The sequence below is a fragment of the Bactrocera latifrons genome, unplaced genomic scaffold (assembly GCF_001853355.1).
Source record: "Bactrocera latifrons isolate USDA-ARS-PBARC rearing strain unplaced genomic scaffold, ASM185335v1 scaffold_31, whole genome shotgun sequence".
Lineage (NCBI taxonomy): Eukaryota > Metazoa > Arthropoda > Insecta > Diptera > Tephritidae > Bactrocera > Bactrocera latifrons.
The window spans coordinates 852,671-879,230 of NW_017536741.1; the positions used below are offsets into that span (position 1 = coordinate 852,671).

The window sequence follows — 26,560 nt, forward strand, 5'->3', positions numbered from 1 at the left end:
AATATCTCAGAAGTACTTCGCTCACAGTTCGAAGTCGGCCGTTCCAATGACGTTATTTGAGTTTAATAAAAAGTCGCAAATTATCTTTTAATTATCGCTGCTTTCTGCTCATATCTCAACGCAATTGCAATTAATCAAATCATCTTATATGTATATCACATGTTTTATTCTAAACAAAGTCGCGCAATTTTAATGAACTTCAACTAATTCGCCACACAGGCGAGGGCGACCTCACAAGGCTTGCATCATTGAAACATAAATGCATTTGAGTGCAAAGAAACGAAAAAAAAAATTAATAATAAACACCCATTTAATATAACCAGTTGAGCCGCAATGCAGCACATTTAACAATAAAATTGCAGATGCAAAGCTAACAAACACACACAAAAATGGAACAAAAAACGCAACAACAATAACTGCATAGATTAAAAAAGTGACAATAAAATGACAGCTAACAGCAGCATCAATAACACAGGCGGCCGCTAGAAATAAAGTGAGCTGACAACAATGCGAGCGCAAACGATAATCATAACATCATTAGTGGCAAGTAGGCAAGCAAAATGAGGCGGTTAGCCAACGCCACGAATGATCGCATTGCCGACAACGGCAGCGACAACTTCTCAAATGATGGCGCGGCGGTGCAAGCGGCGCATCGGTGGCGGCAGTAATGGAGCGCGGTGAAGGCGAGCCGCGCTGATATGATGCGGTATGACGCGCGGTGGGCTGGCGCAGCACAGGTGGATATACGCTTGACTGACCGGGGGACGCGCAGCCTTTTAATCCAAATAATCACACTAAAAGTAATAACAACAACGAAAAGAGTAAATATGCTAAACTGATCAACGCTAATCATATGTAAATCATGCTGCATAAAGTGGGGTGTCATACGCGCCCAGTAGGAAATCCAAACGCTGTGTTTGATGATGGAAGCGGCGAGCAAGCTAAAATCTTTACTGTGGTGTCAAGAAGAAAAGAAAAATAGTTAGTTACTTCAAAAATCTTGTTAGTTTCAGGCAATAATTCTCCGTTTCGTGCCTTTAGACAACTTCACTGGTCAAAATTTATTGCGAAATTGTACACCTTATGGCTTGCAAACTTCGATGATTACTTTCATGCTTCATGATTCCTTTTTAACAGGTTTGAGATCACATTCTGGCGATATTTTCTTTCCAAATTCATCAGCCGCGGCTTCAAGTCAACAGCACACAAATTCTTAGCTTATTTTAAGAGGCCGAACACAATAGTTTCTCAAGAAGTGGTTTATGTAAACCTTCCGTGTTTTTTCCATTAAACAATCAATTTTTTACAAAAATCAAGATGATGATCTATCTGAAAGCTCGAAATTCATTTCATTTTCGTAGCTGAACTTCCACTTCTCAACCCTTTAATAGTTTTTCCTACACGCCGGGAAAATGTAGATAAATTCAAATGCACATAAGTACTATTAAGTATGCACTAATATACTGGCATGTGGACCTCGGTAGGTGTCTCCGTTACCTCGGAGAAACAGCAATTGCGCGTACTTAACCCCATGGCACAGATTTATTTTGGTGTTGGGGCATCATTAACATTGGGGAGGTAAAATTATCGCAACAACAAATCAACTACAAAAACAGCAATTGTAATAGCACCCTATTAACGTGCGCATATCGCAAGGCATATGTGTACGAGTGTGAGTGTGCGTGATTGCAATTGCGAATGCAAGCGACGTTTCTCGGCAGCCGCAGCGACAGCAACAACACCGGCGCTAAAACGACTCCACTGAATGAATGAATGAACGAAATGGATAGGCGCTGGCAGCACAAAGATTAGCAAAAGGGGATCCATACCGACACACACCCGGCCGCTGATGTTACGCGGCAAACACACACACACACACACATAAAAGTCCATATGTGTGCTGCCAGCAGTTGGCAGCGTGCTGGACACTTGCCTTTCGACGCAGCACAGCACCTGGGGGCTGAGGCAATAACAATATGCACCACACACCTTCTCCCAGCACCGCTGCCTTGGAGCCCGCACAAATCGCCAATGCGCTACCCAGCGCGCTGGCCGGCTGTCTGTCCAGCTGGTGCTGGTGCTGTTGCCGGTTGATTTGATTTTCATTTCCAAAGTCAAACAATGCGAATGTTTTACAAAGTTTTGTGGAAGTGCAATGCGCTTTCGTGTTGTTGGTGTTGGTGACGCGCATGTGTGTGTGTGTGTGTGTGTGGGTGATTGTGAGCGCGCTTGTGTGGCTGCTTGGCACTCGTTGTTGCTGTTGTTTGGGTGCCAGCGTTGGTCTCTCAAGTAGGCAAAAAATTAATGCTTCGCCGTATTTTTATGTCATATTTTTGTGGAAAAAGTAATCAAGCGCACAATGCGAATTATAATAATAAGCACATAATTCAAATAAAAATGCCACCCACACACACACAAACTCACACACATGAACATATACGTGTGTATGCGTCGTAAAATTAATGTTGCCATGCCAATCATGCGCTTGTGTGTGTGTGTGTGCCCATTAAATATAGCCGCTGCAAGTAATTTGCTTTCTTGTTGTTCTTGTACTTGGATATTCTTATTTTATTCTAGTTTATTCGTCGCTTGTAAAACTAATGTTGTATTATGCATTTCTGTCGTGTTCTTTTGCCATTGTCGCTGTCAACTGCTCGTTTCTGAGTTGGACAGCTGCCGCGATTTGCCGTCGGAGGCCAATAAACAGTAATTTTAAATTAATTTATAAGTGATACTAAACCTTTCGTAATAAAATAATTTTTCTGATATTACGACGCCAAAGCTCGGAGAAATAGTTTTATATTATTCGTCATAATTCAGTTGAGATCAGTGTGTTTTTGTTTTTATATTCTTTTCATGCTGATCTAAATATTTTAGTATTATAAATTCTTCCACTTGACAAAGGAAAATTTAGTAGCTAAGGAGAAGGAAAAAGTCAGCTACAGCTGAAAACTAACTGTTTGCTTTTTCGAGAGAAGATAGTATTGATGATATCAGTTGTTTGTTAATTGGCTATCGAATATTTTTTATAAAGAAGAAACAGATAAACACAACTAATTCTAGATCTAAAATGTAAGGCGGTTTAAATTTATTTATACCAATTTATAATAATTTTTATACCAGTTTAATTCACAGCCCAGTTTAACTTATTTAAAGCAGTTGGTTGTTCGAGCTGTATAAGATACATTTTTTATTATACCAATTGAATGTATTTATACCATATCCCAAAAAGTTAGAACAGGCAAAGACAGCTAAAATTTCTAATTTCTGGAAACGCAAGATTAATTTATTTATACCAATTTAATTGTTTTATACCAGTTATTTGTTCGAGTCAAAATCTTAACGCTTTAGCTATTAAGGTAAATTTTTATTATACCAGTTTAGTGAATTTATTTATACCAGCTGTTTGTTCAATCAAATAAAACTCAAATTTACAATTTATAGTTTAGAATTAGACCTCAATTTATATATTTTTTATACAAATTTATAATAATTTCTGCATGCCAGTTGTGTGTTCGATTCACTATCTGAATGCTACGGTAAATTTTTATTTGACTAGTTTAATGTATTTGGGCCAATTTTTTGTTCGATTCATAATCTCGCAAAGAAAGGGCCTATCGAAAACAGCTTAAACTACTAATTTCTAGAATGCAAAGCGAGTTTAATTTATTTATACCAACATATATAAAATTTGTACCAGTTTTGTGTTCGATTCACAGTCTGAATACTTTCTCTGTATAAGGTAAATTTTATTATACCAGTTTAAAGGAATTATACCGGCTGTTTGTTAGATTCACTATCTCTCGGAGGTTAGCCAAGTGATTACAGCTAAAATTTCTACTGTTTTCCTTTGACATTTGTTTTCGAGTATTCACTACAAAAAATTCGAAAAATGCTGTTCTGCAAAAAACGCATTCAAAAATAAACTGATAGAGCTAGTTGAACTGGACGGCTACTTTTTAAATGGCCAAAAATCAAAAACTATTTGAGATTGCGTTTGAAATCTAACTTTTTTTTGTAAAAATTTCATATAAATAATTTTTAGTCCCCAATTGGTTTTGCTTGCTTTACAGTTACTTTCTCTAACTCCTCCGGTAATTTATCACTTTGATTAAAACATTTAATGAATCTTCCTAAGCTATGCTATTTAAGATTTGCCGCCAACTGTATAATTCTCCGCTTTATTTCCTGCCAGCAAATGCTTCTTAAGTAATTGCGACTTTCGAAAACTTTCCGTTAAGTCAAAAGATATTCAAGTCATTTAAGTTATATGAAATAAAATAGAAAAAAAGAAAACAATAATAATCGTTAGAAGATTCAAGACATGAGATCCGCAATCAATGCAGGGAGTTAGCAGACGGAAATGCCTTTTTGTAGTCGACAATAATGAGCACAGCGTTTGACGCTTTTGCAGTCGCTTATTAAATACAATATATTTTAAAAATAATTTATACCAATTTATTAACGACCTCCGTCGCTTATGAGCGCTTTGCTTGAGTACGCAGCAATTACGACAGCAGCACAGCAGCTATGGCGCAAATCTAATTTACGACGGCTGCTCGTGACGTTTTGACGTCAGCGTGCTAGCAACAAGGGGAAACTGTTCAATAATTGATAACTTTATTAATGGAGAAGTTGACATTCGAAACCGAAAAAATATGAAAAAAGTTGCATAAATGAATGGAATGAGCAGTTAGAACATAGATAGCCGCTAGTTACAGTGCATTAGCGGGCCGTGATGTGATCGGTTGGCGCGCGTGTGATGTTGCGATGTGATGTCGCGAGGCGCTGCGCTGCGAAATGTGTATGTAGGCGTGGGTGCAGACGCGCACAAAATGCGTAAATTATCGGTAGCGGAGATTGCGTGGAATTTTAATTGATCACATTTAAGTGCGCGCGCTGCTGTTGTTGCTTTTTCTACACTTTTTCCTTTTGTTTTCTCATTGTGGCTGGCGTCGGTTAATTTAGTGAGCGATCATGCAATGTAATGTCAGCGCCCGCCTGCTTGACTTTATGTGTGTGTCTTTACATGCGCACATGAGCAGATACTCAAGTAGGTTACAAAAACAATAAGTGTGTTTAAATTGTTTAAATGCTAATTAAAAATAAGAATTAAGTAGCACACAAAATTTAATGACAAATTGTTTTTGTTGCGTTTGTGTCCGGAATGCCTTCATTATTTTTGTGGTTTGAAAACAACGTTCTCGCGCCAATTAATTACATTGTCATGGGGCCTTTAGAGAATTGAGTATTTTTGAGTGGCAGATAGTTTTGTAGAAATTATTTTGGAGTTTGAGGGATTTTTCTTTAAGTACTAAGTTTTTTTGGGGTTTTATTAAGTTGGTTTTAGGGCTTGCCTTAAAAGGTGCGTCTAACGCTAGGGGGTCTTGAAACCTAAAACTGTTAGATATTTGCCTGTACTGCTGAAAAATATAGACTAACTGATTCAGCAGTTGAAAGTGAAAAAGAAGTCGATTTTTGGCGCTATGAGAGAGTGTTCTCACTTAAGTATGTGTTGCTTATATGAGAGCGAATCACCCTACTCCAGAAACAGCTTACCTTACCACTTATCGAAAAATTGCTAAAAAAGCTGTTAAAATATATCAGCAAATCGCTTGGATTTATAAACATAAAACTAAGTGCTTCACCACTACAGCTGCCTCCAGAGAGAATGGCGAGAGCTGATAATTTTTCGCTCATCCAGAAATGTGGTAACTTCAGACGAAACTCTCTGGTTAGCGGTGGCAGCTGAAGGCGGTGAACAACGCGTACGACGCTTTAACTTCACCCACACACACATACGCGTGCACTCACGAACTCGAAAGGAGTGATGTGCGTATTCCAGTGACATTTTTATGTTAGCTGCCCTTGTTGTTGCTTTTAATTGAAACGCTGCACATTAATGCGCCGTAGGCGTCAGCGTGGTCGCCACTCATGCGTGTCGCGCGCTCTCCTCTAGTGTGGGTGTGTGTGAGTTGAAAGCGATCGCGTTTTTGTGCCAAATTCTCATTTCGCTTTCGTTAAACGCAGTAATTTTGAACATGCGATCCGAATGAAAACAAAAACAATTAATAACTAAAATGAAATAACGCGAGCGCTGAGCTCACACTTCAGAGCGTATAAGCGCGCATGCGAGCGACAGCAATTTATCATTACGAAATCATTAAGCGCTAAACGCGCTGACAATTAAGTGCGGCGAAAATGAATTGAAATTGTAATTAACATTAGAATCGGAATTGGAATTAGAAGTGAAATGCAAACGCACACACACGCGCATGTATTCGTGTTCAGCGGTGGCGCGCGGGAAAGCCGCGCCGTGTATTTAATGAAGGCAAAGCAAGCCGACGACGCCAGCAACGGTAACGCTGCTTAGCCGCGTACGGCAAGCACTCGGCGGCAATAATGATGAACGACGTTGGTAGCTAAGTATCTAATAGATCATTATCAAGCCAACAAATGGCATCACTCACAGCGCGATGCGAAGCGCAAGTTGACATGTGCGCGTTTGTCGCACGGAACTGGTTAACACGCTCTCTGCCGCTGACGAAATCCGCCTTCAACTAATTAAAACTTTTAATTAGCTTGTTAATTACTTAAAATGACAATTTCTTTGTTATGCGGGAAAATGCTACGAAAGTGATCGAGACTTATTTCGCATTTTTGATTATTTTTGACATCAGTGCCTGCTCGGACGGCAGTGCGGCATGCGGTTGAGCTGACACTAATTAAGAGATCGGCAGGCATTGATCTATTTAAAGTGTGAATTAATAATATTAAATGCCATCGCTGTGTGAATTGAGTGAATAATATTAAGTTTTATTATTGTTATTGTTTGTGTGTGCGGAGGGATTCTCTTTGGTTATAAAAAATATTATTTTAAAAATATACAGGGTTTGTCCGGAAAGTAAAAGGACTGAGGCGATCCGTCTGCATCAATGCAGCGCTGCCAGCGCGATTTCCAAGCATTGAGGGCCTCACTAAAAGCATTCTCGGGAATAGCCTTGAGAGCTGAGGTGCATGCTGCTGGGATCCAATATCGCCTCAAAATGCTTGCCTTTCATCGGCTTTTTCATTCAGGAAAATAAAAACAGTCCGTTTGGGCCACATCTTGGTTGTAGGGTGGCTGCGGTAGCGTTAGAATGGCGTCCTTGGTTAGGTAGCTGTTCATAAGAAAGGCGGTGTGAGCCGAGGCGTTGTTTCTTTCAATTGGCTCTAGTCGGACCCGAATGACCCTTCGTTTGAGTCTCTTGAGGACCTCCACGTAAAACTTGGGGTTGCCGGTTTGTCCAGGAGGAATAAAACACAATAGCGGTGGAAGAAAATCAGTTCTATTATTTTTTTTTCTTGTATCGAGGACAAGCTAATCGAGAGATATTTATTGAAGTCTTCATAACAATTGGTTACCTATCAGTTAGCTTTGTATTTCCGTTATATTTGGAACAAATAAGGCTTTCTTTACAACTCACAGTTGAGAGCGGCTACACTGAGAATGTGCGTGTGAGAAAATGAAGAGAGAGAGATAGACTTACATAAACGATTGCTTCCGCCTCTGCATGCGGGCACACACTTTTCACCGAAGCGGTAGGTAAAGCACCAATAAAATTAAGAAAAAAAAGTATTGCAAAGAAAAGTTGAACTAAAACCCAAACGCTAAGCAGATAAAACTAAATTCTACTTAACAAGAAATAATCAAGCGCATACATATATTAATAAAATCGCTATTAAAGTAAAATTAAGCATTTGGCATTTTATGACAAGCGTTTGGCGGGTGCAGTAAAATTGTGGCGGCTGCAAATGACGGCAGCGACACCAGTCGGTCGCCAAAGTGCGGTGGCAATTACAGTTGCAGCTTAAAATAACACTAAAACAGCATGCGCAACAACAACAAAAGCAACTCAGCATTTGTCCACCAAACCAAATCAAATCTAAGTGTTCGCCTGCCTTAGGGGAAAGCGGCGCGGTTGGAGAGGGCGCTGCACCCGCCATCATAAACTACTTAAGCAAAATCCTCATAAAATTGCATAATTATGCGAGTTCGCGTAATGAAATGAACCGATCGCTTTGCCGCATGCTTACTTTAATAAAATATATAGAGAAGCGCACACATGCATGCGCTGTGCTGCGTTTGCGCTGATATTTTATTAATGTTCGCGCTGCTGGCTAAGTCAACACCACTGGACAGCGCCCCGCCGCGTCGCGTCCACCTACTACTCGCAGATCTATTAACGGTGCATTACTGGCCTTAAAGCCAACTCTCTTGAGATTGCGTAACTTTTTACGATTTCTTAAGCATGCAGCCGGTCATCTAGTTTAAGTGCGCCTGTGCGTGGCTCGCCGCTTGTCGATCTTGGGTTCGGTCCACACTGCCACTAACATGATTGCAGTAATTCGGGAAATGCCGGCCCGAGCGCCGTCGAGGACTCTGTGCGCCAAAATACTGCATTACTCTTATTAGCCACACACACACACACAAACACATATCAGCTCACATGTAAGTAATTTGCCTGTCTGCATTCTCGAAAGTTCGCTGTGATTTCGCATTAATCTTAAATTAGTTTCTGTGCGTTTGGCGTCGCTCACTGAACAGCAGCCATTAACCTAATTAAATTGCAACAAAAAATGCATAAAAATTTATTAAATAACTTTGGAGTTCTTGCAGCCGAAAGCGAGTGTATGTGTGTGTGAGCATGTGTTGCAGATGAAAGAGATTTGCGGCGCGGTGCAGTTGTGAGCCGAAAGTTTTCTATTTGTTAGTAAGTAGTAAAGTAATTATTTCGCTTTGAAGTTGAAACAACAACAACAACAAACACACATGCTCATTCGCGGCCGGCGTTCATTAGCCACTGCCATCACCTGCGCTACTTAGTGTGTGGTATTTATAACGGTGAATAGGTAATTAACTTTCTTTGTACCTCGCAAATGCTCTGCAGACCCAAATGGTGGGCGGTATATTATTAACTTTATTAATATTTAAGCATTAATATTTCCGTCAAAGTTCTAAATGAGTAGATTTTCCATTCAGTCGACACATGTGGTTTAATCTGAGTAAATTAACGTAACAGGAACTGGATCGAGGATTAAAATAAGTTTTGAGTCCTACTAGAGTTGTCAGAAGTTTAATAATTAACGACTGATTCTTTATAGTAATTTCAGGCAACCCTTAATTTAGTTTATTAATAAGTTTATTTTAAATCTTACGAAAATTCCCCGCTTAACCCTCTCCGAGGCAGCCGAATGGTAAAAGATACTACAATATTCCAACGAAGGCAGTGCGGGCTGTTAACAGCCAGTTACACTAATATCTTTAATGGCGAAAATCCTCCGATGAACCCTCCGTGAGAGTGCTGACTGATAATAGCTAGCGTAGTCTCCCGACAAAGGCAGTGACGTGTTTGTAAGAGTTCACCAATGCATTAGTAGGAAGGTATCTAACTAAGGTCTAGTTTTTTGTCTGGTATTCGTTGCTCCCCATTAGCACACCACTCAGCTGTGGAGTCTTACCATGATTGGGGTAGGAAAAGGGCTGAATCAAGCTGTCATGCCACCCGTGCTGGAACGACCTGCCTGGAGCCCTTAAATAGCCCTGTCTCGAAAGGAGCTAGTGGATACCTGGCCCCGTAATAAGACATACTTTCCCCTCCACTAGTGGGTTCAAGAAGAGAATCTAATTAATTAACAAGAAATATAATCACTGGAATCCGGACCTCCCATAAAAATAACCCCACAGAACTAATTCCGGGAAAAGGGCAGCATTTGTAACAAGCTCGAAAACAATCAGTACAAAGACAGGAACGAAACTTGGTCTTGCTACAAAGTCTGGCATTAGAAAACGAGATGAAGCTAAGCATAGCTCCGGGAGAGCAGAAAAACAAACGGCCGGCTGCCGGCCGGTAGTCAAAGTATGACTTCTAAGGGAAGGCATGGATTTGTCAAAAAAGTCGCTGCTACTTATTCGTCTGTCAGAGGGTTGCCTAGTTTTGAGGTCGATGATCCAGGAGAAAGGTGCATCTGAAAATGCCAAACAATGGGGATCTTAGGAAGAATCCAAACTAGCTAATCCACTATTTGGATAGCCCATATAACTTACCTACTGTGGCATCTTACATATATTCTATTATTAAGAAGAAAGAACATACCCAGCTGAACATCTTGCTTCAAATCTATTCCATGTTGAATCTGGTCGCCAATATAATTGATATTCTTTTGTTTATATATAATTTTTTTCATTTAAATTTTTACAAGTAAGAGGCTAAGAAACCCTAATTCCACAGGTGATCCCTTATCATCTTTAAGATCTCAAGTATCGAATCAATAAAGAATTTGTGGCGTGATACAATTGGTAATTTATTAACCTACCAGAAAAGGAGATTGAAACAAAAATTGCTTGTGGCAGCAGCAACCACCGCAACGGTACTTGAGGACGCGTATACATTTACCCACAGCCAAAACCACCGATTCACTGCGAGAAAAGCTCCAACAATAGATAAGTACAACACTAAATAGCATAAAGGCCTCAAAATACCGTAAAAATATGCTGCGTGACACTTCTAAGCGCCTGGTAGTGGCACGCGTTAAGGGCGGAAGAATGCGAAGCCACAAGCAACCCCTAACAGCGGCCAACCACCACAAAAATACGACGTGGACGGCAAGGCTAACAGGCCGTGAGCTCCAATTGCCGCAGGAGCGACGGGCGCCAGGTGGGAGAAGCCAACAGATTCTAACAAAACACATGTAAACTCAGATTGAGCGATTGGGTGCGCCAAAGAAATGCCGACGGCATTACGCCAACACCCGCGACGCGATTGCAACGCTGCGTTGGTGGCAACGGGTCAAGCGCGCTACATGCCACGCGCAAGCTACAGATTTCTTGCACAAATCTTGCCCTTTTCACGCTTGAACTTTGCGAATTTGTAATTCATTTTTTGGTGGGTTTTAATGCATGACGAATTCGTTGGGCACATTTTTGGGCGACTTACTTAATTTTATTATTTTTTGCTTGCTTTCGCAAAAAAGGTTTTGTTATTTTTTAATTTTGGCTTTTGTTTGACTTTTCCGCCAACAACGGATTTGGGTGCATTTTGCTTCACCTCCTTTCCTTTCAGTGTTTAAGGCGACAACTGCTTATCCGCTGAAAACAAGCCAAAGCAAGCCGTGTGGACACAAATCCGGCGGGCAGCAAAAAAGTGTTGACATTATAATAATAATTTTTAATTGCTTCAAATTTTGCTTCAACATTTTTCCCATACCGCGCACATGAGAACGGGTTCGTATTTCTTTGGTCAGTTTGATTCGCGTTGGCGTTCGCGTTCCACCCAAACTTGTTGGGATTACTTAGCATTACGGCGTGTCTGTGGCGCTGTTGGCTAAACTTTCAAACATTGCAAAGGGTAATTAACATTATTTGGCATTTTTTCAACACAGAAACCAACGAAAAGTATCCCTGCGTTGCTTAACCCTGCTTTGTACAGCTCTCCTTCGCCGCCTTCCTCTGCTTGAGCGCTTTCTTTCACTTTATTTGCTTGCTTGCCCCACAAAAAGGTTGCTTTCAACGTTAATTTTTTGTGGTTTTTGCATTTGGTTGCATTTTGGGTTGTTGTCTTCTGCTGCCCAGTCCTTGCAGCGTCCTTCCGCCGGTAATGCTTGCAGTGAAAAGGATTTAAGTATGTATGACGGTGTATGTGGGCGTATGTATTAACAGCTTGATTTTTTCCGCACTCATCCGTAGTTCACATTTTTTCCGCACGCCGTTTTGTGGGCTTCCAATGAGGCTTTACTCTTTTCTCCGTACGCTTTTCGTTTTTTCTGGGTTTTGCTTGCTTTCAGTGGTTTTTTCTGTGGCTCTTTTGGCTTTCAACACCTGCCACGGGGCGTGAATTAAGTGCTTTAGATTTTCTTCATTTAACACTTAATTCTTTGCAACCCATGAAGAGGGGCGTGTTAACAGCGGAAATGAGTTTTTTTTCCTGCAATTGCGGCTGTTGAGTTGTTAAGTACGTGTCGAAACGATTTCATTACTACAATTTAATTTTTTATTTAAAATGCAATAACAGTTAGAGGAGGAGAGAGGGAGAGGAAAGTGATGACGAGAACAGAAAAGAAAAAGTTACAATGTTATATTTTTATTGGTGACTGCAATATTCTCTTTATCCCGTTCTATAGTGGGAGTGTGAAGAGCTAAGAACCCGGGTCACATGAGAGTTACTGTAGCTGAAAGCTTTAAGTCCGCGTGTAGAGATATACCGCCAACGCAACTGTCGCAATAAAAATATAGCCATACTCAGCGATAGCCAAGTTGCCCTTATAGCGACCTCAGCTTACGAGATTTAATCGCTACTAGCGCAGGAGTCCATAAAATGTCTGAAAAGTGTATCAGGTCGCAATCAAGCAAACTCACTGACAAGATATCCCGCTCTGCAGCTGCTACTAGAATGTTAGGACCGGAATACTGTATTGCGGTTGGTCCTCACCCCATAAAAGAGCTCCTCCACAAGGATGAAAGAGTGGTCGGGGTAAGTATTGGCAACAACTGGGCAAAGTTACTGTTAACTGGTTATAACCTCGTTAGGTTTAAAAATGTAAACATCCCCAACCATCAATCGATGAAATCATAATTTGATGGTCGTGATGTATTCTTGCTTTCCTCAAGGGTCCAACTTTACCGTCTCGTGATTTTAATAGATCGCAGCCTAAAGCTACAAAAGCTGGCATTTGTAATAGAAGCTTAGTTCATGCGTGCATTTCCGTTCCATGTACCCTGTACTTTTGGCATAGGGTTCTTCTTAGAGGAAATAAGGCGTGGGTGCAAGAGAACGATCAGAACATTATTTTAGATCATTTTGACGGCAGTTTCTTGCTAAACATGAATCATTTTCATATATCTTTCATCACACAGACTCTCAGGGCCATCAAAGTTGGCTAGGTCATGTTGTCCGAATGGACGAAAAGGCTCCAGCTCTCAAAGTATTCGATGCAGTACCCACCGGGGGAAGCCGAGGAAGAGGAAGACCTCCTTCTCGTTGGAAAGGCCAGGTGGAAAAGCACCTGGCTTCGCTTGGAATCTCTAAATGGCGCTACCTTGCGAAAAGAAGAAACGACTTACCCGCTATTGTTAACTCGGAACTCTTACTAATCGGCTATCGTAAAGTTAAAAAAGGTTTCGCCTGAAGAGAAATAAATCCCTTTGAAAACGAGCCCTCACTTGACGAACACTTGTGGATTTAAACGCGTTTATGTATTACCTCACTTCCGCACTAGCGTTGTAAGCCCCCCTCCGGCTCCAATCGCATTGTAAGCAACTAGATAAGTACATACATACATATAAATAATGTCTCACTTTTTGCCTCACATTTTGCTGTCGCCGTCCATTTTTATGAATGAAAACCGTAAAAGGCAAAAACGCAGCGGTTTGCTTTTCAAGTTAGTTCCAGAGTGATTTGTACCAACGAAAACAAAACAAACAGTGCAACCACAGTGCAACAAGAATAAAACGCAAAAACTCACGCAACAACAATGCGAATTGGCAGCTGAGTAAAAGCAACAAAGCGTGAAGCGCTTTTCAGCAGCAGATGTTGGTTTTTGTTGCTGTTATTGTTGTTATTGTTGTTTCTACTAGCTTTGGTCGAACTTAAGACTCTGCGTTGTTGCTGTTGTTTCTTCACTGCGCCCACATGGCGCGGCGCTGCCAGCAGCAGCATTGTAACAGCAGCTCAGAAACATGCGAGAGGCAGCACAAACAACAAGGAAAAATAAAAGCGAAAAGTGAAATAAGAGAATGAAAGAAAAATACCGGCATATCCGACACGCGGTCATAAATACGTGAAACGTACAAAGCGTCACGGCGCGACAGCACCCGCGCGATAACAATGCGCCAACAGCAACAACAGCATTGGCAGTGCTGACGACGGCGACAACAAAAACAACAGCCACAAACAACGTCGGCAACGACGCGACTTGGCGCGTCAACTTAGCGCACAACGAAGACGTTTTGCGAAGCTTACTTACTTCGCCTTTTCCGCTGCTTACACGCGCTTCCCTTGCACCGGCTGCTTCCTTGCGACGGCACCTTTGGCTCAACGCCTTTCTTATGCCTGCTGTAGCGGATGTACTTTTCGGTTTGGCGCGTATCGCTTCCCCGCCTTGCACAACTGTTGACAGCTGTTGTTGCTACTTTTGATGGCATCGCCGCCAAAAACGACCAAATAAGCGAGGTCATCAACGCCTTCGTCGTCATCATTATCGCTTTGGTAGCTGGAAAAAACAACAGCTGCAATAAAAAGCGGCAAAACGGAGTCAAAAGTTTGCACACATCTTGTTGTTGTTGTTGTTGTGACTTTTTAGCCAACTTCGCTGTGCAAAGGCGACTTGTTGCTCTTAGTTGTTGGAGTGATGTGTTTGATTTGTTGGTTGTTGGCATTGTGTTTGTAATCGGTTTGCACCTTGTTGTATGTGGGGAGGAGGGCATGAAGCCAGGCGTGCGAAAACAGCAGTCAGACGACATTTTTTGCTGCCAAGAAACAACGAAAGAAAGAGATGTAATGTGGAAGGTAAAGACGTCGCGGTCTTGAAAACGTTGGTGTGTGGAATGGTGCAATCACAAAGATGACTCTTGAGAGTGGTTCCTAACGGGTCAAGGACAGAACTTCTCTAACGTACAAATCGTGAAATTCGGTAGAATCTGTGCCTTAACTAGTCTAGTTCCACCTCGACAGATTCCCATCAGTGCAGTTCCGATATAAATGTGTGCCAAAAACAACTTCAGTCTCGACTTTTTGTCTTCGTTTCCGAACACTGTTGTCTGCCAACCACAAATGCTCGCTCAATTAGTTGCTTATTTGCCGAGAAAAAATAGGAAACTTTGCGGCACGCGTCTGGCACGACCTCAATCCAAGCGCCAGCGTCACCTTTGAGTGCTGCCAGCACGAATAAAAGGCAAAACAACAGAAAATAAAAACGCTTTTGTAACTTCATACCCACATACAGTTATATGTTTGCATGCGCATACACACACGCTTCGGGAAAGCCCAAGCAGTCAAGTGTACAAATGCGAGGCCAAGCCAGGCCAGGCCAGGCCAGGTTAGCGACGGCGACGTGACGTCTGTGGCGAGGGTGGAATCACCCACAACGAAGAAATTCGTAGACACTTGCCAGACACTTTGAAGCGCCATTCACTCACTAACATTACCCAACACACACACACGTGCACAAACAACCGGGTAGCATTGCTGTTAGTAAGAATATGGCACGACTTTGTTGGCGCAGCTGTCGTGTTAGAAGTAGTTGTGGAGTTGACTCCAAGTAAAAGTGTATGCCGTTGCGAGCGTGCATGAGTGTGTATGGTGTGTTTGTTGCGGTTTTGTGTGTAAAATGTGAAAAGTTTTGATATTTTTCTCAGAAAATGCCAAACGCTGCACACACAAACACACACATACCCACCTGCTACACTTTGACGACGCACTAGCGCTCCCTGCACGCCGCTCGCTCACTCACTCACTCTTCATTTGTGTGTCTAATGCCGCTTTTTGCTCAATCTGCCCTCCCATTACGGGCCCCAACACGTCGCTTTTCTTCATTCATTTCTTTGTTGTTACCCACAGTCGGTTTTATATGCGATTTTTCCTTTCCCACCCCACACACCCTTCTTTCCAAGGCTACCAAAGCTCTGCGCTGTGTCGAGTGTGCCGCTGTGTGTGTTGTTGCCTTGCTACTCACATACTTCGGGCGAATTCCTTTTTATTTACCACTTGGGAGGTATGCCAAGATAAAATAAAGCACTACGTGCCTTGTGCGTAGGGTGGGGGGGATATAAAACTCTCTAGCTGTTCTGGCTGTGGCGTGCTGGCCGATTTGCTCGTAAAGTGCTGGCATTTTGGCAACTGTTGATGTGCCACTGTGATTTTTACGAAGCTACATTGCTTCTCTCCCACGGCAGTTGGTTGCTGCTATTGTTGTTGCGCCTTATACTGTTATTTTATTTTTGCATTTCGGTGTATTTTTATTTTATTTTTCTACCCCAAAAGCAGCAAGCAGCAACAGGTTGCTATTTGGCCTGCTGGCTTGGCCCTTTGTCCGCAACGTTAAGCGTTTCTTTCACTCTGCTCCATTGTTCAGGCACTGGCTCTTTGGTGAGGTTTTGGTACAAGCAGTAAATATATTTTTTTCTTCCTAAATTACAGTGATTTAAGCTTTGCGGTGGTGCGAGGAAGCTATAAACACCGACTAAGTGGTTCGCTTTTTTCGCAGTCACTTAGCTCTGCTTAGCTTCATAATAGTCTTATTACGCTTGAAATATAGGAAAACACCCCGCTAACGGTTTTCTTGTGTATTTTTCTATTTCATTTATTTTTGTTTTTTTTTTTGCTTTTGCGTTTCTTTTGTATTTTTGTGAGCCGCTGAGCTTCATTGTGTTTGAAAAGCCAGCAACGCTTGCAGTTTTTGCTGGTTTCCCGGTAGCTTGTGTAGAATATAGTGTAAGCGTTGGTGAACTTCCGTAGCCATTTTTATTTGCACAAACTTGTGCGCTGCTAGTTTTGCCAAGTGGGTCAAAAAATACTTCGAATATTGTTCTATTTAAATTTATTTATTATTGAAAACTTTATATACTTTTCTTTCTTATTTTCAGTTAGTACCGGCAGCCAAATGCCGTAGAAACACGTTGGCAAGGTGAGAACTATTGGCCCTGCAGTTTGTTGTTATCAAATAACTGTTCAAAGTCAACACCTTTGTTTGGAAAAGCTGGACGAAATTCAAGGTAAGCTGAATTTCACAAGTCCAAAATGACTATAATTGAATGTCTCTAGCACAATAGACCTAAAGTCGTGGTGCATTCCTCGTGTAATAACATAATCTCTAGCTTATACAATTGTACTTAATCTAAGCATGAGTGAGGAAGTGTTAAATATAAATTCGGCCGTTAAGTCTAAGTTCAATCTTCGGTGGCGACAAATCCGAAAATATATACAGAGATGAAGTCTATTGCTTAATTGGGAAAACCACTGAAAATCATTGTTGTCAGCACCAGAAAATAATACTCTAAATGTTTTGGTATTAATAGTTGAGGTGAAGATCATTTGTTGGTACTATATATGGCTCGTTTCGGTAACGCGGACTCCATTGTCTTGGACATGATTGACATAATAGTCACATAGGCGCCATTTGTGCTTTGGTTTACAGAAGAGAACATCGACAAGTTTTTGAACCGATCACCGTGATCTACTACATTTGATGAACGGCTATTTACTCGAACTTTCTCGCTTCTTCATTGCTAGGAGCCTAAAACCGTCACTGCCAAGGCCACGACCACCCTTCTTACCAACTGAACAAATGAGTACAGAATGGATCTATATATTTCTGTCGATAATGTGTAAATTCCTACGATAAATAATCCTAAAATGATAGGTTTCACAAACGGCAATATGCACTCTTTCTTTCCGCACACAACCGCTATTGTTACAAGAGTACAGAGCGGCAACAAGATGCTCAAGTCGCTAATCGATAGAGCTTGAAACAAAGACAAAGAAGCATTGTTGGCGATGCATAAGGTAATCGGCCGAACGGTCATTAACCACGCCACCCCTATATGGTCGCCTGCATGCAGCAGGATACCATTAGCGGAGATACAGAACTACGAGAACACCGCACTTCGGACTACAACGGAATGTCTATTGCTTTATCTTATCGAACATCTACGTAGTGAGGTCAGCATGTTTCCTGTGAACGTGGGTTTCTGCTCGGATGTCTTTGTGGGAACCATGTAATCCGCTTGAAGCAGAGCCGCCTCTTAGAAACATGAGTAGAACGTTTCTCCAACACGTCCACAACCGAGAACCATATATCGACCAGTTACGGATGCGATCAACTTCATTACTGCCTGCCAGTGAATGGCGTATTTGAGGTTCAAACACCACCAAGCACAGTTGTTGTGTAAAAAAAGGCGACCTAGACTAGACCCTGCCATACAAAACCTATTCCCTGCATACAAAGCATCCCCGGCTGATGCTAGTCACATTTTGGAATTCGCATTGTAACCTACTCGCTTAAAACCCCTCAAAGTATGAGCCAAACCCGTCGAAACAGCTTGTTTTCAGCGATAGCTAAGTATTGTTTTCCCCCGAACAGGGTTTATATAATCGTTACGACAACAGCAAGTTACCACATTTTTTTTTTTAAAGAGAATTGGAGAAAATATGATTTACTGCTGCTTTTGCCATAACTGCCGCAGCTGAATCCATCTCGCCACCTGACTTATTGACTTCAAATAAATCATCATTACACTTTCGCGCTGCCCATTTCATTGTTTATTCTTAATTCCTTAGCCAAACCAAATCGGATAAACAGTAACATTACCGGTACGACCTTTCGATTAACGTAACCCAATTGGGCGCCTACTACCCTACAAGGCTCTGCGTGCCACAAGCGGCACATAACCTCAAAGGCTTGACGTTATTTTCACGAGAAAGTAAATTCAGTTTTCACTATCTGACTTGCGGGCTTCATTTTGTTTGGCATATTTATATACGCACATCATTTACACACACTCATACGCATACATATATCATATAGTAAGCTTGTATATGTGCGTGCGTGGCAATGTTTGTTGGTTTGCGAGTGCAAATAAATTTAGTGCGAAATTAGAAACCAATCAACGGCAATGCTTCAATCGACTTCAATCGCTCAAAAGACATAGAAATATCGGTGTTTCTGTGCAAATGCATGTATGTATGTATGTTTTTTATATATTCATATATATATATATTACTCATGGCTGCAGTGCTATGCGCTAACAGTTATTTGCGCCTTGCGAATTTCCAAGCTATTTTCAAATTGGTTATCTTTGTAATTGTTTTGTGCCAATTGCAATTATTGTACGAAATTACCGGCGAAAACACGCACACATACAAACACACACACATGTAGAAACATGGTTAGGCATTTGTGAGCGATTTATGTCTATTATGATAATTTCTATGGCTGCTCATTATTATTGTTGTGATTATTATTATTATTGGCAGCCGTCGATTGTGGCAATGTGCAAATATTGCGTAAAAGGTTTTGCGAAAATGGCGATAATGCAAACGAGCATGGATTTATGGCTTAAAATGTAATTGCGGATACAAGAAGCGCGGCATTGGCTTGTACTACAAGCTTGGTACACATATAAATAAATAAATATATATGTATGTATATTTGCATTTGAAATATAAGCAATTGCAGCGCCAAAATCGAAGAAAATATGTCTGAGTGTGTGTGTGTGTGTGTATGTGTGCTGTCGAGAGGCCTTTACAGTGCCTGCGAAGGCTTTTGGTACTAAATAAGCGACGCTTGAGCTCCAACTTTGCCCCACAACTTTCCTAGAAATACAAAAATAAATGCAGAAAATCTAAAGCTGCTAATTAATAGCAACGAATGGCGCACGACAATAACACGCAACAACACCAAGAACACACATATTAATTTAAAACATTTTTTTCTGCAAAAGCTTATTAAAGCCGATTCCAGCAGTGGCCAAAGCAGGCGCTCGATATGCTCGATACACGTATATATGTATGCACATATGTTTCTATGAGTGGTTGTTGTAATTATACGAAAATATACAACAAATAATCACGCAACAATTAATTTAGCGCGATTTGCATGCAACAGCGAGCAGCTCCAAGTTGGAGTGACATTTTGTGCCAAGGAGCTGCGAACAATCAAAAACACACACATGAACACATATGTACATATACATATACATATACACATACATATATATATATATACATATTTAGACACATGTTTATTATACTAAGCGACATTGTATGCGGTAATTTAGTGTAATATTTTATGCTGATTTATGTTTAGCTGAGTTCGGTTTCGAAAGCACTCGCAGCCGGTAATTAAGCAAATCCATATGCATACTTACATATGCATTTAAGTAATTTTTAATTTTCATATCTTTATGTCGGTAATTGGAATGGCTAATAGGCATATTTTGGCAAGCAAAACGTGCCCCTCGAAAGCCTCTGGCCGAAATGGGCGTGAGCAAGCAGGTTTTTGTAATTTTACATCAATTTAAATTGAATTTTTTTATTAACAAGTAATATTATAGTTTGCGAAATATTTTTTTCTTACAAAATAAAAATGTGTTCTTTATCAGCGCCGAATTGAAGTGGCATCGGAGATCCGGTTTCTACTTATCTTGAGTACAGCGACACCTAAAGAAAATATGTAGCATGTGTTGACATTGGTATTAGGCGCCGGAGAACTGCACTGGGGAAGAACTATAGTCTATGGCTCAAATATGCAATACCTTGAACACTTTATAGACTTTTAGATGAGGTTTTTAAAATTTATTTCGAAATTCCTACAGAAATTGGCAACGAGAGTTCATCTTATAGTCTCATTCGATAATAACCTTTGGTTAAACTATATAACGGGTGATCCAAGTAGAGGTACTTGTTTCAAAAGCCTTTTCTGAGAGATCACACGTGATACTTTCATTCAGTTTTGTTTGGCATTTCATTATGGAAAGACTTGTGCCTGAACAATGTTTAAAAATCTTTCACTTTATTACGAAAATTCACGTTCAGTAAAGAATGTGTCTCGTGAGCTTCGCTTAACTTATGGCCAAAATATTCGACTTACTGAGGGAACTATTCGCAACACCATTACCCATCCAGATACCCAGCATTCATTATTGGAAAATATTCGACCGCTTAGACCGTATACAACACACAGTGAAGGAGGAATAGCAGGCGTAGCTGAGAGTGTACACGAAGATTGTGGAAAGTCAATTAACAAGTAAAATTGCTGCATTCGGGACGAAGAATGACCTGAAGAGATTCAAGAACTGTCATTTTATCCAGAGAAAACAACGATTTGGTGCGGTTTGTGAGTCGGTGAAGTCATCGGTCGATATTCCTTCAAAAATAATGCCGGTAAGAATATAACCGTCAATGGCGACAATTTAAGCCGACTATTTGATACCTGAAATAGAAGCTCGATATCGTGAATACATTTGTTTTCAATGAGACGGCGCCACTTCACACAGATCGCATCAATCAAGGGATTTATTGAGAGAATACTTTTTTAAGCAGATAATTCCTCGTTTTGGGCCGATCGATTGGCCACCAAAATCGTGTGAAAACTATTATAGAAGTGTAAACCGACGTTAAGCAACACCAAAAACTCCGTCGGGATCGCAACAAGCCTACGAGAGACGTTCACTCCAAAGCGAGGGTTTAGACAAGGAGACTCCCGTTCGATAGTCCTCTCTCGACGAACGAAGACCAAACTCTGCAAGCCCCTCATCATTCCCGTCCTGCTTTAAGATGCGAAGACATGAGAATTGTCAACATCTGATGAGTTGGCGTTAGGATTGTTCGAGAGAAAGAAGATTTAAGGTTCATTGCGCTTTGGCAACCGCAGTTAATGGAACGATCAACTCTACAAGATATACGGCAATATTGACATAGCTCAGCGAATCAAGAGACAGCGGCCACGCTGGCTAGGCTATGTTGTCCGCGTCCATATGGATGAAAACACTGCCGCTCTGAAAATATTCGATTCAGTACCGGTGGAGCAACAGAAAGACCTCCATTCCGTTAGAGAGATCAGGTGACCAAGGACTGGCGTCGAATAACGAAAAGAAGACACAACTGACGCGCTGTTGTTAACTCGGCTATAACCATGTAAGCGGCGTCTGCGCCAGTTAAGATTTAAACACTCTATATCTATATCTTAACTCCGTTACTGCACCTAGTTTTCTCACCACTTAAGCGAAATATGTACAAATTCGACATATATTGATCCGCCGTCGACTCTTGTCCACATTTTATATTATATATTCATGCCAGCACACGCGACAACATAAACTCGAACACAACAAATTTTAGTATTTTATTCAAGCATTAGCCATTCCATCCTGCCATAAGATCGTGTAATTTATGTGCCACGTTAAGCAGCATCGGTGGTGTGTCTGCGCGGCCGGCTGTGTCGCTCCGATCACGGCAGCGATCTTTCATACGCGCTGCCACAATCTGTCACGATCATTATTACGAGCTGACAGGCGGTGACGACCCACAGGGTAAGCGACCGATAAAGCGCCGCACAGCCACACACACGCACACGCACTAACGGCAGCAGACTCACCGCGACGCACCCAACAGGCGATTAGGCATCACTGGTGGCAACACTAAATTCGCATATCTGCTTGCGGCGCAACAAACAACCGTTTTTTTTGCATCTAATTCATACAAAATGCACTATTTTAAGGCGCTTTAATGTCAATAACAGGCAATTTATATGCGTTATAAAGCAATGTGGAATATTTTCGAGCGATTTTATGCTAATTGCACTTGAAAGTTTCGCTGATTTATGACGCAAATTTTTGTTGTCAAATATTAATTGGTTGATTAGTTGGCTGCCCACCTGACATACATATAGCTTGAGTTAGTGTAACGTTTGAGATACAATGCTGTACTTGTGACATTTTGTAGAATTGAAAAGGTAAAATTAGATCAATAGATCACACAGTGGGCAAGGACTTCCTGCTTTATTAGAATGTTTGAATGAAGCATCGATCTATTTATTGATTACTTTATAACGAAACATCTGAGAATTAAGAAGAACTTGTCATGATTTTTATAGTTCTCACAAGGGGTTATGAAACAAAGTCAACGTGTTACTTGAGGTTAGTAGGGATTCAGCAAACTCAGCTGTTGAATTTTCCAATTATTTCTCTTGTTTTGAGTGGTAAGACTGTTGAACGTGTGACCTATTTATTTCTGGCAGAGGTGGTCTGAAGGTAACCGGTTAAGTAACTAGTAATTACTTTTCCACATTTAACTGGAAGAAATTTGTGTCTCTACACATACATACATAAATATGTACTTTTGCAACTTTGTCTCACATACAAATGTCCACAGTTGTTCTATTATCCTACGCTTCCTAGTTTCTTACCGTTTTGTGGTATCTTCCTTCAACGTTGACGTACTTTTTCGAAATTGTGTTTATTTGTAAAAATAAACCAAATACTTTTGGCTCCCGGCGTCTCCAATAAATCACAGTTATCAAGCCATACACTTTAGAATGAGAGAGACTTCAAACACAACTGTACCCCATTTGCATTCATAACGGCGCTAATTGCTTCGTCTCATTGCGAATAACTCATTAAAAGGTTAAATATCTTTTCATTGAACTTTGTACTCAATTGCGTTATTGAACTGATGAAATGACAAACGATCGAACGTACGAGTAATGACGGCGATTGCAACGAGCGAATAAAATATTCAAATGAGCCTTAAATTACAGCTCATTGAATACAATGAGCGCAACAACTAAGTACTTACTTATATAGAAATAAATTAAAAATCACTCGACGCAGTAGCAATTTAATAACGGAAAACGGAAAATGATTCACATGCAGACCCCGCACAGCACCCCTCGCCTGCCAGGGCAAAAAACCAAGCATCGCGATAAATCAATACAATCAGCGGCTCATAATTGAGAAACAATCTAGAATAATTACGCCGAACGACACTTAAATCAAAGCAAAAGAGTTGCCGTTGCCGGGGAAGCGTGGATTTTTCCCAATCAATTGGCCCAAAATGCTGCGGGACGCGCGTAAGTAGCAGCCGAAATGTAACGATCGACGCAGCGCCTGGCTAGGCTGTGCCGTGCCAGGCAAAGCTAATGATCGCTGAATGTCGAGCGCGGAGAGTTATTAATAGTGATGATGTTGATTGTCATCAGCGTTAATAATTGAAGGAAATTATACAAATTTATTGTGCGGCTGTCGACATGCTGCAAATGTTTGTGACGCGTTTGTAAATCAGGGCTAAATTAGTAAGGGGGGAAGAGCTTTAACCACTGAACCATGCCTGCATATATTATTATTTATAGGAGATGTCGTGGTGGGGACATATCACTATATATATACACACACAACTGTGCGCTTGCCTCATTTCAACAGACGTCAAGTTAATATCAATTTATCGATTTCGTGGAATAATTTCAATGAGACATCTATCGTTATGTGATACTTTGCTCAATTTATCAGAAGTTGCCAGTAATTTTGTATTGGAAAATATTTTATCTTATTTATTTATATTCTTATTATATCTTTCTATTTTAATAGCTTAGATAAGATTATACTGCCTGTCTTTTACGTCCTACATACATTTATTGGTCCCTTGTGATGTCAGCTGAGGGTTTAGTCTAATGTGAGCTAAATTATTCTTCGACGTTTTTTGTGAACTTTAAGCGCGTCTTGATGTCTAATTCATCTAGTCTCTTGAACTGCGAAGCTATATCTAAGACGAGTTTAATATAATATTACACATATGAGAACGTTCTCTGCTTATGTCCATCCGGCTTGCAAGTCATGCCAGTAGCCCAACAATCGTCTGGGAGTTCTTTCGGGGCCGCGTGATTTTTTATGATTTTTACTTACGAACTTTCCTACGGGGATCTTGGCGATCCTGCATGTGGTTAAGGCATTTTATTTTACCTGATCCGTCTACCAGCCTTCCGAAAATTTCATTGTATATCGACAAATAATTATCAATAATCTAAAGCAACTGACAATTGTTTTGCCTTAAGTCTTGACAGCGCTCATTCCATAGTAACCTCTTTCGAATCGGCTTTATTCATCTTTATACTCTGAACAAGAGAGCATTAAGCTTTCCACGAAGCTTGTAACACGTACATAGAAGACTCCATGAAATATATTTATAAATGATCAGCACAAGGAGCTGAGTCGATTCAGTCACGTCCGTCTGTCTATATTACGGAATTAGTCCCTCAGCTGTTTAGATATCGCTCTGAAATTTTGCAAGTGTCCTTTCCTCTCAAAGAAGCTACTTATTTATCGGAACCGCTGATATCGGATCACTATTTCATATAGCTGCCATACAAACTGAACGATCGGAAACAAGTGTTTGTAAGGAAAACTTTTTAATTTTACGAGATATCTTTACGAAACTCGGCATGAGCTATTGCTTCAAAGAATGGTGTAACGTCTGCAGAAATTGTTCAGATCGGATCAGTATATCATATAGCTGCCGTACAAATTGATCGATCGGAATCAGGTTCTTATAAAGAATCTTTTGTTTAAGTGTAGGGTGTTAAAGCTTCGGTGTAGTCGAAGTCCAGTTTTTTCTTTTTCTCTCTTTTTAATTTTATTGTTTAGCAAAATTCCAAATTTGAGCGATGAATGAGTGGTAGTTATACATATGTACATATATGCACTCAATATGTATCTCGTGGCGCCAAATCAATAAATACATGCTTCATTAAAAAATCCTCTGCTAATTTAGAGACATATGCAATTTTGATTTAACTAATACATACACACACGCACATACATGCACGCATACATACATTAAAAATATTTTCTTGTTGTGTGCGTTCATATTTTATTCGTTCTATTTGCGCCTCATCAGCATAATAATTTGCTGGGTACAGCTCTCGAGCTTTCAATTAATGAAGCCGCATCAAAGCGCGGTCACACACACGCACACACCCATACACACTCGCCTACATTTAGTTTAATGTGAATAAATACATTTGAAATTATTTATTTACTTCACTCATTTGTTGTTGTAGCTATTTATTTATTGTATTATTGGCTCACTTGTATATGCATTAATGTACTTTTATTATTATTTTTGTTATTGTTGTTGCGCTCGTATTCATAATAATTGGCAGCGGCAATGAGCACATGACGCCATAAGCGTGTTGCCAGCCAACCAATAATAAACAAGTAAAAAAATCAAAATACGAATAAATAAATAAGTAAATTGAGACGAAAAGCAAAGCGCAAAACACAAAATCAAATATAACAACAACAGGCGGGCGCGCGAGAGAGATGTGAAAAAAGACACACACACACTAAAGTATCAATCAGCATTATTTGGTTGTCAATGTTGTTGTTGTTGCTGTGTCAAAGTGCGTGTGTTTGCGCATGCGCACAAGCAATTTGCTGCGATAAACGAATTGGATATCGGTGAGGCGGCGCGGGGCAGCGGGTTGATTAAGTGGCGTCGTTGCATGTTGACACCCGCTGCCGCTGCCACCGCCGTTTATGTCGCTGATGTAATTCAACAAAATTTCGTTTATATTAAATGCAACGGCCGCCTTTTTGGTCGCTATTATTGTTGTTGTGTTTCTAGTTTCGTTTCACCTCAATTGACTGCCATTAACGTTTGACAGATTTAATTATTTACAATCAGAATCATAATAATAACAGCGGCGCGAGCAAGGGGGGGGTTAGATTGTTACACACAAATATTGGAAAGCAACAACAATTTGTGCGCATAAAAATTTATTTTAATGGCGCGTTTGAATGCAAAGAGTAACCATTTTAACTGTAATTGCAGGCCACGGCAATTAAAAATTATTCATGTTAATTAACATGATTTTTTCGATAATTTATACACAGACTCATACACGTAATCATTACGTGTGTACGTCAATGAATAAACTTAATATTTGATGAAGCTCTCGAGAGAAAAGAGCGAGTGACTGGTTGACACAATTCTGTGAATGAGCAGCTTCGTAGTTTGCAAGTTCTTTCCACCTA

At 40.6% G+C, this 26,560-nt stretch overlaps 1 protein-coding gene across 4 annotated transcripts in view; it reads left to right on the forward strand.

Moving 5' to 3' along the window:
* Window positions 1-26,560, forward strand: part of LOC108970751 (mucin-19) — a 243,067-nt gene that overhangs the window by 103,789 nt on the left and 112,718 nt on the right. For 3 of the 4 annotated variants that reach the window (XM_018936306.1, XM_018936305.1, XM_018936308.1), the window contains exon 2: window positions 16,619-16,747. The gene's annotated coding sequence lies outside the window, so the exon portion shown is untranslated. The remainder of the gene's footprint in view (window positions 1-16,618; window positions 16,748-26,560) is intronic. The other variant, XM_018936307.1, reaches the window with a different exon arrangement.